The 15,864-nt window shown below is 39.0% G+C and overlaps 1 long non-coding RNA gene across 1 annotated transcript; it reads left to right on the plus strand.

Moving 5' to 3' along the window:
- Positions 1 to 532: 532 nt before the first annotated feature.
- LOC148210353 (uncharacterized) lies at positions 533 to 7,299 on the plus strand. The gene is made up of 4 exons (XR_015792269.1): positions 533 to 4,934; positions 5,247 to 5,773; positions 5,855 to 5,899; positions 6,986 to 7,299. It is a non-coding gene; the product is annotated as an uncharacterized LOC148210353 (long non-coding RNA).
- The last annotated feature ends 8,565 nt before the right edge of the window (positions 7,300 to 15,864 follow it).

The following is a 15,864-nucleotide window of genomic DNA, read 5'->3' on the forward strand; positions in this document are numbered from 1 at the left end:
TTTTATATATTTGAATAAGTAGAAAATAACTAAGTACAAATGGAAACAAAACAAAGCTCAATAAAAGAATGTAAAGTGCTCGGGATTTAAAAACCAAAAGCAACTAATGAAAGCAACTCAAAAGTACTTAGAAAGCAACAAAGAAACACTAAAAATGATCAAGAGAAGGAAGCAAGGCTTGATGAATTTGGTGGAGAAGTTGCTGGAATTTATAGCTGTGCAGAATTGGTTAGGTAGGTCCTAAAACGATGGTGAATCACCCATTTCCAACTCCTTTGACTGACCAAATCGTGCTCAAACTGATAGTGGAACACTTCTTCTACACGTATGCATCGGTTGGAACCACCAAAACGCATTGGAAGACGCGTTTCATTAAGGGCAAAGTTGGAAGAAAACCTGTTTTTCTGCAGGCATCCCAGGCGCCTGGCGCCTCCCATGTAACTTTTTCGTCTTTTTGCTTCTTTTGATTAATTTGCACTCCCAAATGGTCCTAAAATGTCATAAATACAATATAAGCCATCGACAAACCATAGTATATGAATTTTGCATGAATTGGAACTCAAACGATCGAGAAAAATCCGAAACAAAGCTGAAACATAGTAAAAACAGCATCTAAAACCTTCTTTTTATGCATGTAAACAAGCGTAATCACAAATTACTGTTTTACCTATGAGTTACATCTTGCTCCTTAAATACCACTGCTCCTTTAATGAACAACCCGATTATAGTCCAACCAATAACCGGAAGTCCCTCTCGGGCCAGTGAGAGGGTGGGGCCTCTTGTTCAAGTCACAGAGTTAGTATTTAAGAGAACACTCATCTACTCCCTAATGTTGGGAAGAAGTGAATTCTATCTTGTGAAGTCATGTTCTGAGCTCCCCACTCGGTCTCGTCCCCAAACTGGTAGCAATGTTGTGTCGACAACTCGGGCAACTCTCACCCATACAGATTAAAAGACGAGCCCTCGTGGGCAGGAGTCCATAACTCACTCAGGATTGAGAATGAGTTGTCTGGTCATTCTATAAAATAGCAATCTATTAGTCAACGGCGTTACATCTAAATATTGGATATTTTGTGGTCCGGTCTTATACAAAATCATTGTATAGGATTCCTCCACTCACATGTCTTCACATGAACGACCTGGATCGGGTCGTCTATAACATTTACAAAGTGGGTCGTATCTATATGTTGTCAGGATAAGGTACCTAGCCTTATTCATATACCATAGACCCTTCAGGTTATTCCCGGGATATTATCCACTTGTATATCGAGGGTATATCAAATATATACCCAGTATATAAACTGTCCCAGTTACGTGACAATAACGTTGGATGTTTAGTTTATTGGATTAAATCATTGCAATGAATTCAACAACAAATTTATTGAATATAACTTTATTGAATATAAATTTATTTTTACATAAATTCAAACTACAAGTTTAGGGCAACGCACCCAACAAACTCCCACTTGAACTAAACTCGAGTGGTAGTACATAACCATAAAGCTAAGGGAAAATACAATAAACTAGGGCATACACTATACCCGTTACACTTATCCCACTTGCCCTAGACTAATCGTGCAATGCTCGTAGACCTATACTCTCTAGATGGCCCTTAAACACTTGAGTCGTGAGAGCTTTCGTAAAAGGATGAGCAATGTTGTGCTCCGAAGCGATCTTTGTGACAATCACATCCCCTCGTTGCACATCTCTCATATTAGGTGGTACTTTGTTTTTATGTGCTTTCCTCTCTTGTGGCTTTGAGGTTCTTTAGAATTTGCCACAACACCACTGTTATCACACTAAATTGTGATGAGCAAATGTCAGATGCGTCTCATATTCCTTTCTAAGTGTCAAGCCTAGTGCACAACATAGTGTATATTAGGCTGCCAACTGCTGAAACATAGCATATGCGTCTCATATCCTTAACTTCTTGAGGCGTCTTAGGACATTATTCCATAGACAGTTGACTTTCCTGCCTGAAAGGCAATAAGCCCTTCTTGGAATTCTGCATCGGATATCGAACAAGCATCTTCTCGATAAGAGTTGCTTGAGAAAAGGCTAACGTTTTGTTCTTGCAATTCCTTAGAATTTGGATACCAAGAATATACTGAGCTTCTCCCAAATCCTTCATTTGGAACTTAGTAGTTAGCCACTTTTTTATGTCAGTGAGATATTCTACATCATTCCCAATGAGTAGAATATTATCCACATACAACACTAAGAAGGCTACGGTGTTGTTCACAATCTTTTTGTATATACAAGGCTCATCAACATTTTGGTCCAAACCATAAGATTTGATCGCAGTATCAAACCTTATGTTCTAAGATCAAGATGCTTGTTTCAATTTGTATATGGACCGTTTAAGCTTGCAAACCTTTTGCTCTTAACCTTGAGCTATGAAGCCCTCGGGTTGAGACACATAAATACTTTCTTAAAGATTGACATTCAGAAAGGCAGTCTTGACGTCCATTTGCCAAATCTCATAGTCATAATATGTAGCAATGGACAAAAGTATTCATATGAACTTGAGCATAGCTATAGGTCTGTACCTTTCATTTGGCCTCTCGTTTTCTCTTGTAGATCCATTTGCACCCTATGGGTCTTACCCCGTCAGGTTGGTCTACAAGTTCCCAAACGGAATTGAAGTACATAGACTTCACTTCCAAGTCCATGGCTTTGACCCATTTGTCATTGTCCACATCTTGCATTGCCTGTTTATAGGTCAATAAATCCTCGAAACCATCATCAGGTATGACAACTTCGGTTTCTGTTAACCTGACACAGCGGTCAAGTTGTGACACAATTCTCCCACTACATCAAGGCACCATCAATTCCTAACGTGGATGTGACTGACGTGATGTACTGGTTTCATCAACAACTTTTGTTAAAGTGTCAGCTTGATCAACAACTCTTACTGACGTGTTTGTAGCCTCTTCGAAAATCTCGTTCATCACTACCTTACTTCGTGGTTTATGATTTCGAACGTGGTCTTCTTCTAAGAAAGTGGCGTTTGTGGATACAAACACTCTGTTTTCTTCCGGATCGAAGAGGAGACCACCTCTCGTCTCTTTAGGGTAAGCTACGAATACGCATACTTTTGAACGAGACTCCAATTTCTTTTGGTTAGTCACGAGCACATGTACCGGAAATCCCCAAATACGGATGTGGCGTAAACAACTTTTACGAATCTTCCATAGTTCAAAGGGTGTTTCAGAAACACTCTTCGATGTCAAACCCCACAATGAGTTTGGCAACTAAGCATAGCTCATCATTGAATGAACCATGTCTAACAAGGTTATGTTTCTCCTTTCTGATACACCATTTTGCTGACGTGTACTAGGGGCTGAGAGTTGGGACGTGATTCCATGTTATATCATATAGTCTTGGAATCTCAAGTCCATATACTCTCCACCCCGATCAGATCGAAGTGTTTTAATGGTTTTACCTAATTGATTTTCAACTTCGGTCTTGTACTACTTAAACTTTTCAAGGGCTTCAGACTTGTGTTGCATTAGGTATAAATAACCATACCTTGAATAATCATCCATAAAAGAGATCAAGTATTCATACCATCCTCGAGCTTTAACATTCATCAGACCACAAAGGTCTGAATGTATAAGTTCTAAGGGCTCATTGGCTCTCTAACCCTTTCCAGAAAAAGGTCTTTTAGTCATATTGCCTTCAAGACCAGATTCACATTGTGGTAAAGAATAGTCTTCTAACTCGCTTAGAATGAGATTCTTAACCAACCTCTCAATCCTATTTAGATTAATGGGACCTAATACTAAGTGCCAATGATAGGTATTTTCTTTAGGAGAAACTTTTTGCCTTTTAGTTTTAGTTTTAGCATTTTTAAATAACTTAGTATTTAAAATTGCTTTAGTTATGATTGGTCTTAGCACGTACAAGTTGTTTTCTAATTTGGCAGAAGAAGTGTTAACACCATTTATGGAAATGAACACTTCATTCATGGAAAAAGAAACAAAGTACAATTGTTCTAATAGACAAGAAATAGAAATCATGTTCCTCTTAATTTTTAGGAACAACATATACATTATCTAATAAAATATATGATTTCTTGTCTAAAAACAACTTAAGCTCTCCTACTGCTAGAGCTGAGATAACTTCTCCCGTTCCGACCTTGAGAGTCATCTCTCCGGCTTCAAGTTGTCTCTAGGAACTAATTCCCTGAAATGAGGAACAAACATGGTTAGGGGCTCCTAATTCAAGTATCCAGGCAGAGTAATCATTCTCCACTGAATAAGTTTCCAAAATAAGTAAATCATATTTACCTTCATTGGCTTTCTTCTTCATGGCCAGGTATTTCGGACAATTGCACTTCAAATACCCGTCTACGTTCCAGTGGAAACATTTTCCTTTGTCAGCAGCCTTGGCCTTGCCTTTCTTAGCAGCGGCAACAGCAAAGTCAAGTTTAAACCCCTTACCAGCAGCCTTCTTCTTCTTGAAAGTCTTACTTCCAGAAGAGGAGGGCACAAATTTGGTTCCAGAGGATGAACCTCGGTGGAACATCTTTGAGGTGGCAACGTTTGCCTCCTTTATTGTCCCTTATTTTTCATAAGAGATTGATATATTTGCAACTCGTTAAAAGCGTAGTAAAAGTGTACACAAGCTTATTCATAACCGTTTTTTTATGGAATGGCAGGAAACTCTTCGTAAGAGATTCCATAATGAAGCTTACCTGACTCTACTTGTCTATGATGGTCCCGTTCAACTCTGCCACATTGAAGTGGACCATCAGGTTGAGAACATGTTCTCGCACTGAGGAGCCCTCTTTCATACGGGAGTTGTAAAAGAACTTAAGGGCTTGATGTCGAGCTTGTGAGGACAGTTGTCCAAACATTATCTCCTTAGCGGTGACCGTGTCCCCGTGCTTCTTAGCAAGCACAACAGATGTAACGCCCCGAGTCCCTCAGGTTAGTTAGTCTCGAGTCAGGAGATTTTTCATTTAATTTTTAAATTAATTGTTAATTAAATTTATACATATCTATCGGGCTCTAAACTCCAATTAAATTTATATTTACCGGACTCTGTGTGGTGGTCTTGTTTTAAGATGGGATGGATTTCTTTTCTCTTTGGCTTGGACATGTTGGGCCTTTATTGGGTTAAGTTGGTTTTAAAACAAAGGAAAAGAGGAAAAAGAAAACAAAAAAACTTCATCTTCTCCTTCTCTTTCTCCCTTGTTGTCCTAGCCGTCACCCACCCCTCTTCTTCTTCTTGTTCACCAGCGACCACACCTCACGGCGGCGACGGAAGCGGCGGCGCCTCCTCGAAACTGCAGCAGCGGCGGCCGGCGACCACCTCCGTAACAACAGCAGCAGCGGCGCGACTTCTCCCGGCAATTCAGCAGCAGCGGCGGCGCGACTTCCCCCGGCGATTCACAGCAGCGGCGGCGCTATTTCCTCCGGCGACGCGTTCTCCGGCGGACGACCCAGATCTGCCAGCACCGTTCCTACAGCGTTCCTCGCGGCGGCGCACGACGAACATATCAGATCCACGGCGAACCTCGATGACCTGCTGCTACGATCTCATCCTCCGACGAACAGCAACTCCGGTGGTCACGAACGGCAATGATCCCTCAACATGAGCGGCGGGATTCATGCGTTACAGCAGTGTTCGGCGGGATTCGTGCGTTACAGCAGCATTTTAGGACGTTTGGCGGTGACCCACATCCGTTCGAAGCTCGATTTAGACTACCCACACCTTGGCGAGCTAGATCTAGGTGGCCCACACCCATACGAAGTCGGTTTTGGTGGTAATGAGTCATTTGAACCCTTTTATTATTGATTTCGAAGGCCGAATAGTGTACGTAACTTGCTGTATTTTTCTGTTTTAGTGCTTAGGTGGGAGATCGACGCAAAACTTAAGGGCGCGGTTGTGAGTAAGTAGACAAGGGGCGTGTGCGTGCGTTAATGTGTGTTAAATAGTCTCTAATGTGCTGGTTTGTGGTGTTTAACATTAATTTGTTACGTCATTATGCTAAACAACTCTCGTTGTGTTAATTGGTATACTTGGAGTGGTGTTGGATATTTATCGGTGTAAATGGTGAGATTTCTGCCTTGCTAAACTACTGAGTATTGCTGTGGAAACGTTTGTTGTCTGAATATGCATGAATTGTTCGGTGTGTTTTGTGTGTTATTATACTTAGTAATGCTTATTGAATATTGATGTTGGATATTAAGTGTTTTGGGTGAACTGTGTCGGGCTCTAATGGTTTAAAATTTGTTTGGTTATGCTCTGTTGCGACAAAATTCATTGTGGAGTTGTTGTTAAGAAAAGTTGTATTGTGAGAGCATGATTGGTGTATTATTTCATTATTAGAATGTTGTTTATGTTGTGAAAGCATGCTGAATGGTATTTGTGAGCTGAAAGATGCAGGGGTCATGGTTTAAGAAAGTATATAGTAAGACTCCAGTGAGAGTTGGATTCTTGGAGTAAAGGAATGAGTGAGTGTCAGGGCCTCGGGTATAAATGGTCGGAGGCTGATACGTCACTAATTGAGTATCGAGGCCTCGGGTATAAATGGTCGAGGGTCGATGCGAGGAGTCCGTTGGAAGGAAGGCTATTGGGGCCTTGGGTAAAAATGGTCAAGGGCCAATAGATGGTGAAGTCATCAGGGCCTCGGGTAAAAATGGTCGAGGGCCGATGCAGTAGTGTCGGGGCTTTGGGTAAAAATGGTCAGAGGCCGACTCTACTCGAAGAAGTAACAGTGGAGGGCTAGGATAGCTGTGATAAGCCTAGAGGCATTTGAGATGTTAGAGAGACTCGAGGTTGGTAGTTAATGTGTTCCTAGTTGTGGTTGTCACCAGATTTCATAGAACGTGCCTATGTTTAGTTGTATGATGTGATGAAGAGCATGACTATGAATGTTTTCATGATTTTGTTGAGCATGATGTGTGCGAGTGTTGGTGAGGGCTACTTACGGAGTATATTTATATACTCACCCCCTCTGCAATTATTGTTTCAGGTGAAAGATTTGTTGGTGACCATGGTGATGAGACGGAGGAGACATGACAAACGAGGACCATAAGCTGCGTAGTTACCTTTGCTTAGCTTAAGTTTTAGTTAGATAAGAACCTATGTTTGTTTCGATAAACTATTTGATCTTATCTGAATAATTGGGAGGTTCCCACTTGTTGTTTATTTCATTTCGGGATAGGCGTTTATGTTAGTTTTCTTCCATTCATTGAGTTTTGCCTAGTTGGGAATAATAAGTTTGCTTCGTGAGGTTGTCCACGGATGTTGTTCATTGATATTCTATGGAATTGAATTATTGGTAAATTGATGAGAGGTGAAGCTTGACTTTATATAATTATTGCACAGGGAGTTGATATCTCGTGTTTGGGATTAAGTTTAAACAGTTGGGTAGTTAACGTGACCTAGAAGTGTGTGGGAAATTCTGGGTCGTTACAAAAGATATTCTCGCCAAGATGTAGACATTGGTCATAGACGTTGCGCACCACCACAGTGACGTTAGGCGTAGGAGCTTGAGGACAATCCTCTTGCAAGACGAACCTAAGATCATCTATCATTAGCATAGTGTTTAGGTGCGATTTTCATTGTATGTAGTTTTCGCCGTTAAGTTTTTATAAGCTAACAAGGTAATAATAGAAGTAGACATACTGAAAATAAAAACAAACCTATATTAGTTTCATACATTATCCTTTAAACCCAATCAAATTATAGCAAAAGTAATTAAGCACCATAACAAAATTGTTTTGAACCGATGCTTCAGTGATTTACAGCAACAGCTACCGTAAGGCAGACAGCTACTCCTTCACTGAATTGAGACGTTCTCAACTAGGTTTTACACTAGAATAACTCTTATTCCTATAAACTTTAGTCATCGTTTATTTGGTCAGGAAATTGCTAACTTGCTTAACAACTCCCTGTAAGTGTGACCCCACCATTTTCATACCTCAGACGTCTGCCCCAATAATCTCGCCGTAGGGAAGGAAAAGATTGGAGCAAAATCTAAGAGACCCTCATCCATTTCTGGAGTTTGTCTTCGTTTTGATTGCACACAATCGACCATCTGGAGTTTATCAAACGTTTTAATAAACTAATGACATTAATGCATGAATATAAAATATTGACTAATTCAACCCCAAGGTCGGTTCCCAAGCAGAGGTGTTCCCTTGTGGTCAGTTTAAATACCTCAACCTAGACAGAGCATTCTGTAGATAGGGTTCCTAGGCCATATTTTATATCTAGTCTTTTATTATTTAATTTTAACCTAGTTAAAATAAAATAAAAGACTACCACCTAATCATATTAGAAGATATAACCTCAGGTCTAATTAATTTTAAACCTCTTTAAAATTAATTAACTTAGACCCCATGTTTGCATGCAATTCTTTATTATAGATTTTAATCTCTATCTGCCAAATTTTATAACTCCTATAAAATTTAAGAAATTAAAAACTATACAACATGCATTGATGACATACATTAATATAACGATTATATTAACTAAAGTAATGTCATGCTCAATGCAACTTTATTTTCATCTAATTAATACAACACTGATATTAATTAATCATGAAAATAAAACAAACATTCGTACATCATAACATTTATAACTATATGATGCATGATTATACATACATGCTATATATCAAATATACATATTATGCATGTATCCTACGGTGGGATTTTAAAACTATATGGCATACATTATGCAATATACATTCAATTAAAATATAAATTCAAAATGCATAAAATAATTAAATAGCGAAGTTGGACCGAATTTTGGCATCCTAAGAAAGCAAAATAGAAAAATAATAAAAAAAACTAAAGAAAACAGCACTCGAACCGCGAACTGGGACAATGGAACCATGTCGAAAAACACCAAGGATAGCGCCGCGGCGCTGCTGTAGCAAACAGTGGCAGCTGCAGCACCGCGGCACTGTCTGATGTTCTACGGTAGTGCCATGGCGCTGCTGCATAGCATCATGGCGCTTCCTGCGGGGATTGCTTCATCTTTTTCGCTGTTTTCTGCAAAAATTCGCCCAATACGACGCCACGAATGACTTTTGAGCGACCCTAACTTATAGACTCAATTCAGAAACACAATGCCCAGAACATCGGGCCGTTACATGATCAAATCAAGAAGAATGATGCTATCTACATGCCAAAATCCAAAACATCCAACCCGCAATACCCATATCTCGAAAATATAGAATTACCCACCAAAAAGAGTGATTTTTATCCTGAAAATTTCAGAACGTAAATGTCGCTCTGATACCAATTGATGGGACGTAAATCCTGCAGCGGAAATTACAATCTTTGTTCTTAAGTTTTTAGGAACAGAAAACCCACAAAAACAAAGAGAGAAACACGGGGGAAGTTTTACTTTACCTTTGAAGAACCGTTCTTCAAGGTATCTCCAACGAACACCACCACCGATCTTCCCACTATCCTCTGGGAACGATGATCTCGCTTGTGGGAGCTTTGTTTTTGGAAAACAAGACGGAATTGAGAGAGAGAGTTTGAGAGATTGCCTTGGAGTTTCCTGGAGTGAATGTTTTGTTTTTGCAGAATACTTTTGCAAAAACTAAAAACCACATGACGTGGGAAGTTACCCCACGTCATATAACTCCTCACTCCACTACAGTTTTGCAGATGAGTCTTATTTTATTTATTATAAATTAAATTAATATTAATAAATAATAATAACATATATATAATTAATTAATCTGATTAATTAATTATTCATTAATCTAATTAACAATTAATTAATTAAATATATATATATATATATTAACTAAATAAATAATTAACACTTACTTATTTCTTATCAAAATAGAATCATATTCTAAAAGCATTTCTCTAGTATAATCTAAGTTGAAATGTATATCTTATGCACACTATTTTTAACCTATAGTTTTAATACGAATAATATTCATAGTAATTTTATTTGAATTTCATTCAAATAATTTCTCTCATAACATATAGTTTTAATAAGAATTAACTATATATATTATAATGTATCAACATACATATATAATCTCTTAAGCACTTTGAATATTTCAAATTTTTCCAAAAATTTGATCCTCGTTTTACCCGTTGTGAGCTAGAAAGAGGACCTAATGAACCTACAAATCAGAAGGTCTATTGGTATGAGATTAATCAATCAAACTCATTAACCGAGTTAATCAACATTCGTCAACTACTGGTCACTCCACTAACGACCCGCAGCTGCACTTTTCTCACTACATAATGTTTTCTTGTCCATAGATATACGACCATTAATGGCAAGTCAACCCATCACAAGTGTGTTTTACCCCTGAGTTACATCTTGCTCCTTAAATACCACTGCTTCTCTAATGAACAACCCGATTATGGTGCGACCAATAACCGGAATCCCTCTTGGGCCAGTGAGATGCTAGTGCCCCTTGTTCATGTCCCGGAGTAAGCATTTAAGAGAACACTCATCTACTCCCCTAAAGTTGGGGATGAGTGAATTCCATCTTGTGAAGTCATGTTTCCAACTCCCCACTCGGTCTCGTCCCCAAAATGGTACGAATGTTGAGTCGGTGACTCGGGCCACTCTCACCCATACAGATCAAATGACGAGCCCTTACGGGCAGGAGTCCATGACTCACTCAGGATTGATAATGAATTGCCTGGTCATCCAATGAAATAGAAGTCTATTAGTTAACAGCGTTACATCTAAAGTTGGGTATTTCGTGGTCCGGTCTAATACAAACTCATTGTATAGGATATCCACACTCTCATGTCTCCACGCGAACGACTTGTATCGGGTCGTCTGTAACATTTACAAAGTGAGCCGTATCCATAGTGTTGCCATGATAAGATACTCAGCCTTTATCCATATACCGTAGACCCTTCAAGTTATTCCCGGGACATAATTCACTTGTATATCGAAAGTATATTTACTGTCCCGGCTACATGACAATAACATTGGATGTTTAGTTTATTGGATTAGATAAATGTAATGAATTCAACAACAAATTTATTGAATATAAATTTGTTTTTACATAAATACAAACTACGAGTTTAGAGCAACACACCCAACAGGGGGAACCTCGGGATCCAGCACCTGGGGGACTCAGAAACTAGAACCCCCAGGCATCTGTAGGACTTCCTGAAGGTTTGGGAGATCTCCGGGATAACCTCAATAGGAGCCGCTCTAGACTTGGTCTGACTGTTCCATGTCTGGATTCAGAAACCAGCACTGAGACATCAAGCAAACCAAGTAATTCCCAAATAGGTATTGCCTAAGAAGATCTGGATCGAGTCAAGAAGAAGATCTTCAATCGAGTGAAGACTGAACAGGGAGCTGGGGGCATCAGCCCCAGAGCTGAGACGACTTCTCCCGTTCCGACCTTCAGAGTCATCTCTCCGGCTTCAAGTTGCCTCTAAGAACTAATTCCCTGAAATGAAAAACAAACATGGTTAGTGGCTCCTAAATCAAGTATCTAGGCAGAGTAATCATTCTCCACTAAACAAGTTTCCTAAACAAGTAAATCATATTCACCTTCGTTGGCTTTCTTCTTCTCGACAGGTATTTCAGGCAATTACGCTTCCAATGCTCGTCCACGACCCAGTGGAAACATTTTCCTTTGTCTGCAGCCTTGGCCTTGTCTTTCTTGGCAGCGGCAGAAGCGAAGTCAGCTTAGGCGCCTTACCAGCAACCTTCTTCTTCTTGGAAGTCTTACTTCAAGAAGAAGATGGCGCAGACTTGGTTTCAGAGGTCGAACCTTGGTGGAACCTTTTTGAGGTGGCAACATTTGCCTCCCCTTCCTGTCCCTTATTTTTCATAAGATACTGGTAGATCTACAGCTCGTTTATGAGCGTGGTAAGAGTTTACTCCAGCTTATTCACAACCGCATTACTGCGGAATTGCGTGAAACTCTTCTGAAGAGATTCCAGAATAAAGCTGACCTGACTTTGCTCGCCTATAACAACCTCATTCGACTCTGCCACGTTGAAGTGGACCATCAGGTTGTGAACTTGTTCTCGCATTTAGGAGTCCTCCTTCATGCGGCAGTTGTAAATGAACTTAAGGGCTTCACGTCGAGCTTGTGAGGACAGTTGTCCAAACATGCTCTGCAGCGTGTCCATGATCTCCTTAGCGGTGACCGTGTCCTCGTGCTTCTTAGCAAGCACATCAGATATGCTTGCCAAGATGGTAGACCTTGGATTTATCATTGGCCTTAATCCAGCAGTCATAGGCGTTGCGCACCGCCACAGTGGCATTAGCCATAGGAGCTTGAGGACAATCCTCTTGCAAGACGAACCTAAGTTCATTTATCAGTAGTATAGTGTTTAGGTTTGATTTCAATTATTTGTAGTTCTCGCCGTTAAGTTTTTTCGCGACTAAGAGTGAAATTAAAGAAGTAGACATGCTGAAAATATAAACAAACTTATATTAGTTCCATGCATTTATCCTTTAAACTGAATCAAATTTTAGCAAACGTAATTAAGTACCCTAACAAAATTGTTTTGTAACGATGCTTCAATGATTTAGAGTAACAGCCGGGCAGACAGTTACTACTTCACTGAATTGAGACGTTCTCAACTAAATCTTACACTAGAATAACTCTTATTTCTATAATCTTTTGTCACCGTTTATTCGATCGAGAGATTGCTAACTAGCTTAACAACTCCCATAATTGTGACCCACTATTTTAAGACCTCAGAGGTCCACTCCAATAATCCCGCCGTAGGGAAGGAAAATATTGGAGCAAAACCTGAGACACTCTTATCCATTTCTAGAGTTTGCCTTGGTTTTGATTCCATACGATAGACCCTCCGTAGGGATGCTCGCACCAGGACGACACGCAGGTCATGTATGAAATCTCATGGTGCTAATTGTAGAGATCGTAGGATGTGTTGTCACACGTCCTTCTCCCATTTATTATGAATACTATCTCCAATCACCTCGATATTGAACGATGCAAACACTTTCCGTAGGGAGGCCATGCACAGGGTGCCACGAGGCCAAGCATGAAACTCACAGTGTGAACATTAATGAGAAACATGAGAGAAAAAAATATGTTATATATACCTTGCATATCAAAAATATACGTGGTATAGTCCACAATCTCTTTTTCTCCCACTTAGTATTCTAAGACTAGGGTATATTACTTAGGTAAATTATAGCTAAGTGAAATTATCTAAGTGAAATTTTAGTCGGTCCAATATAACTATTTATATTGGAAGTACATTAATGTGTTAATTTATCAAACGTTTTAATAAACTAATGACATTATTGCATTGATATAAAATATTGACTAATTCAACCCCCAAGTCGATTCTCAGGTAGTGGTGTTCCCTTACGGTGAGCTTAAATACCTCAACCTAGATAGAACCTTCCTTAGACAAGGTTCCCTTATAGGCAATATTTTATATTTAGTCTTTTATTATTTCATTTTTAACCTAGTTAACACAAAATAAAAGACTACCCCTAAACATATTAGAAGATATAACCTAATGCCTATTTAATTTTAAGCCCCTTTAAAATTAATTAACTTAGACTATATATTTGCATGGAACTCTTTATTATAGATTTTAATTTCTATCTACCAAAATTTTACAACTCTTAGAAAATTTAAGAAATTAAACCTATAAACATGCATTGACGACATACATTAATATAACAATTATATTAACGAAAGTAATATCATGCTTAATACATCTTTATTTTCATCTAATTATTATAACACTCATGTTAATCAATTATGAAAATTAAAACACGCATCCATACTTTATAACAATTATAACTATATGATGCATGAATATATATACATACTATATATTACATATACATATGATGCATGTATCCTATGGTAGGATTTTAATCCTACATGGCATACATTATGCAATATACATTTAATTAAAATATACATCCAAAATGCATAAAATAATTAAATATAAAAGTTTTACCGAATTTTGGCATCCTAAGAAAGCAAAAAAAAAACTGAAAAAACGTTGAAAAACCCTCGGAAATAGCCCTCGAACGGCGAATCGGCACGTCGGAAACACCCGGGACAGTGTCGGGGCGCAACAGTGTAGCGTCGTGGCGCTGTCTGCTGTACTTCTTTAGCGCCATGGTGCTGTTGAAAAGTACTTCTGCAGCGGCCTGCTTCGTCTTCTTCTCCGTTTTCTGCAAAAATTTGCCCAATCCGACACCACGAATAGCTTTCGAACGACCTAGACTCGATACATAACAAAAATTCCAAAACAACGGGCCTTACATGGTCGAAGAAAAATGCTATCTAAATGTAAAAATTCGCAAATATCCAATGTAACGCCCTGCGTTACTCAGGTAAGGTTAAGCCAGAGTACGAGTTTCGTCCCAATTTTTTTTAATGAATTTACATCGATTTATTTTATTTTATTTCATTTTGTTTGTTCTATTTTAAACTCATGGTTGGTGGCATGGGTTGTCTGTGAATTTTAATTATTCTTACTTGAGTGTTTTGCTTCGGCTTCTCTTTGGAGAGTGTTAGTGAAAGAAGAAATTTAGAGTTTAGTTTAATCCATAGGCCCATTTTTAATTTGGGCTTTTGGGGATTAAACCAAGTGGCAAGGGAAACAAAATAAGGGTGGGAGAATGCAAAAAAGAGGAAAAAAACCATAAAAGTAAACAATTTGTTTTATTTTCCTTTTTCTTTTTCCCTCATTCACATGAAACCCCCCTTCCCCTCAACCTTCTTCTTCTTCCTTCTTTTTCTTTGCCCAGTCGTCATCCTCCCCGACAGTACCCGACGAACGGCAGCGCTTCCCCGATTACACATGTCGGTGGACGACGGTGCAGTTGGCAATTCAGCGGCAGCGACGTCTTGCTCCATTTCGCGGTAGTTCGAGGTGGGCGTGGCTGTCTAAGGTGTTGGGCGACGTCTCGAAGGTTCGGTGGCAGCCAACGACCCATCTCGATTCAATGTGGGAGGCTCCCACACCCTTTTGGCGACGATTACGGCTGTAAGGACATTTTTGGTGTATTCTGCTGCTATAAAAAAAACGCAAACAACTTGTTTTCTTGGTGTTTGGCGATTATCCATTTCTATTTGAGGCCCAATTCATGCTACCCACACCTATGCGCACTAGATCTAAGTCTCCTACACCTAAACAAAGTCGATTTCATGGTAAACTGACTTTTGAATCCCTTTAGAATGGTTTTCCATGGCTGAAAGTTGATAATGACTTGCTGTTTTTCATTTTATTGTATAGGTACTGAAACGACGCAAGAACTAGGAACGTGGAAGTGTGTAAGTATTACTAGGGGCGGGTGTGTGTGTTTTGCGGGCTGTTGGAAATGTTTTGGCCATTAGTTTTGTTTATCATGTATCTCATGTATTTGTGATTATTGGAAGTGTTATTTATGGTGATTAAATGTACGATCTAAAGTTGGTCGTTTGTACTAGCGTTATGTTGTTGGAGATTCTAGTTGAATTTGTGTAATGTTTTAAGAGTTAAATGTGCGTAATAGTTACCTGTTGGGAAAGATATGGTTTAAGGCCTTTGAGAGTTGTTATTTTTGTTACATTATAAAAAGCATGCTGAAGTTGTTTGCTGAGGTTTGATTTGAGCAAAGTTGTTTGTGTGTGTGCGATGATTCAATTTTTTTTATAGTGCTATTAGCCTATCGATGATGAGTTGTGGAATATATAGGTTGAATCTTGCATGTGAACAGGTTAGAAGTAGCATTGTTGTGTGAAACTGTTGGATGTATTTCTGAACTGAGTTGGTTATGTTGTAGTTGGGCGTGTTCTTAAAAGTTTTATAAATTCTTTTGTGGAAAGTCTGTTATGTAAAGCATGCTGAAAAGTTATTTGTTGAAGCTTTTGTGTTCTCTATATTGTGAGTAGGTTAGCTA

This window comes from Momordica charantia, assembly GCF_013281855.1.
Source record: "Momordica charantia cultivar OHB3-1 chromosome 7 unlocalized genomic scaffold, Mcharantia_2.0 BLBB01000007.1, whole genome shotgun sequence".
Lineage (NCBI taxonomy): Eukaryota > Viridiplantae > Streptophyta > Magnoliopsida > Cucurbitales > Cucurbitaceae > Momordica > Momordica charantia.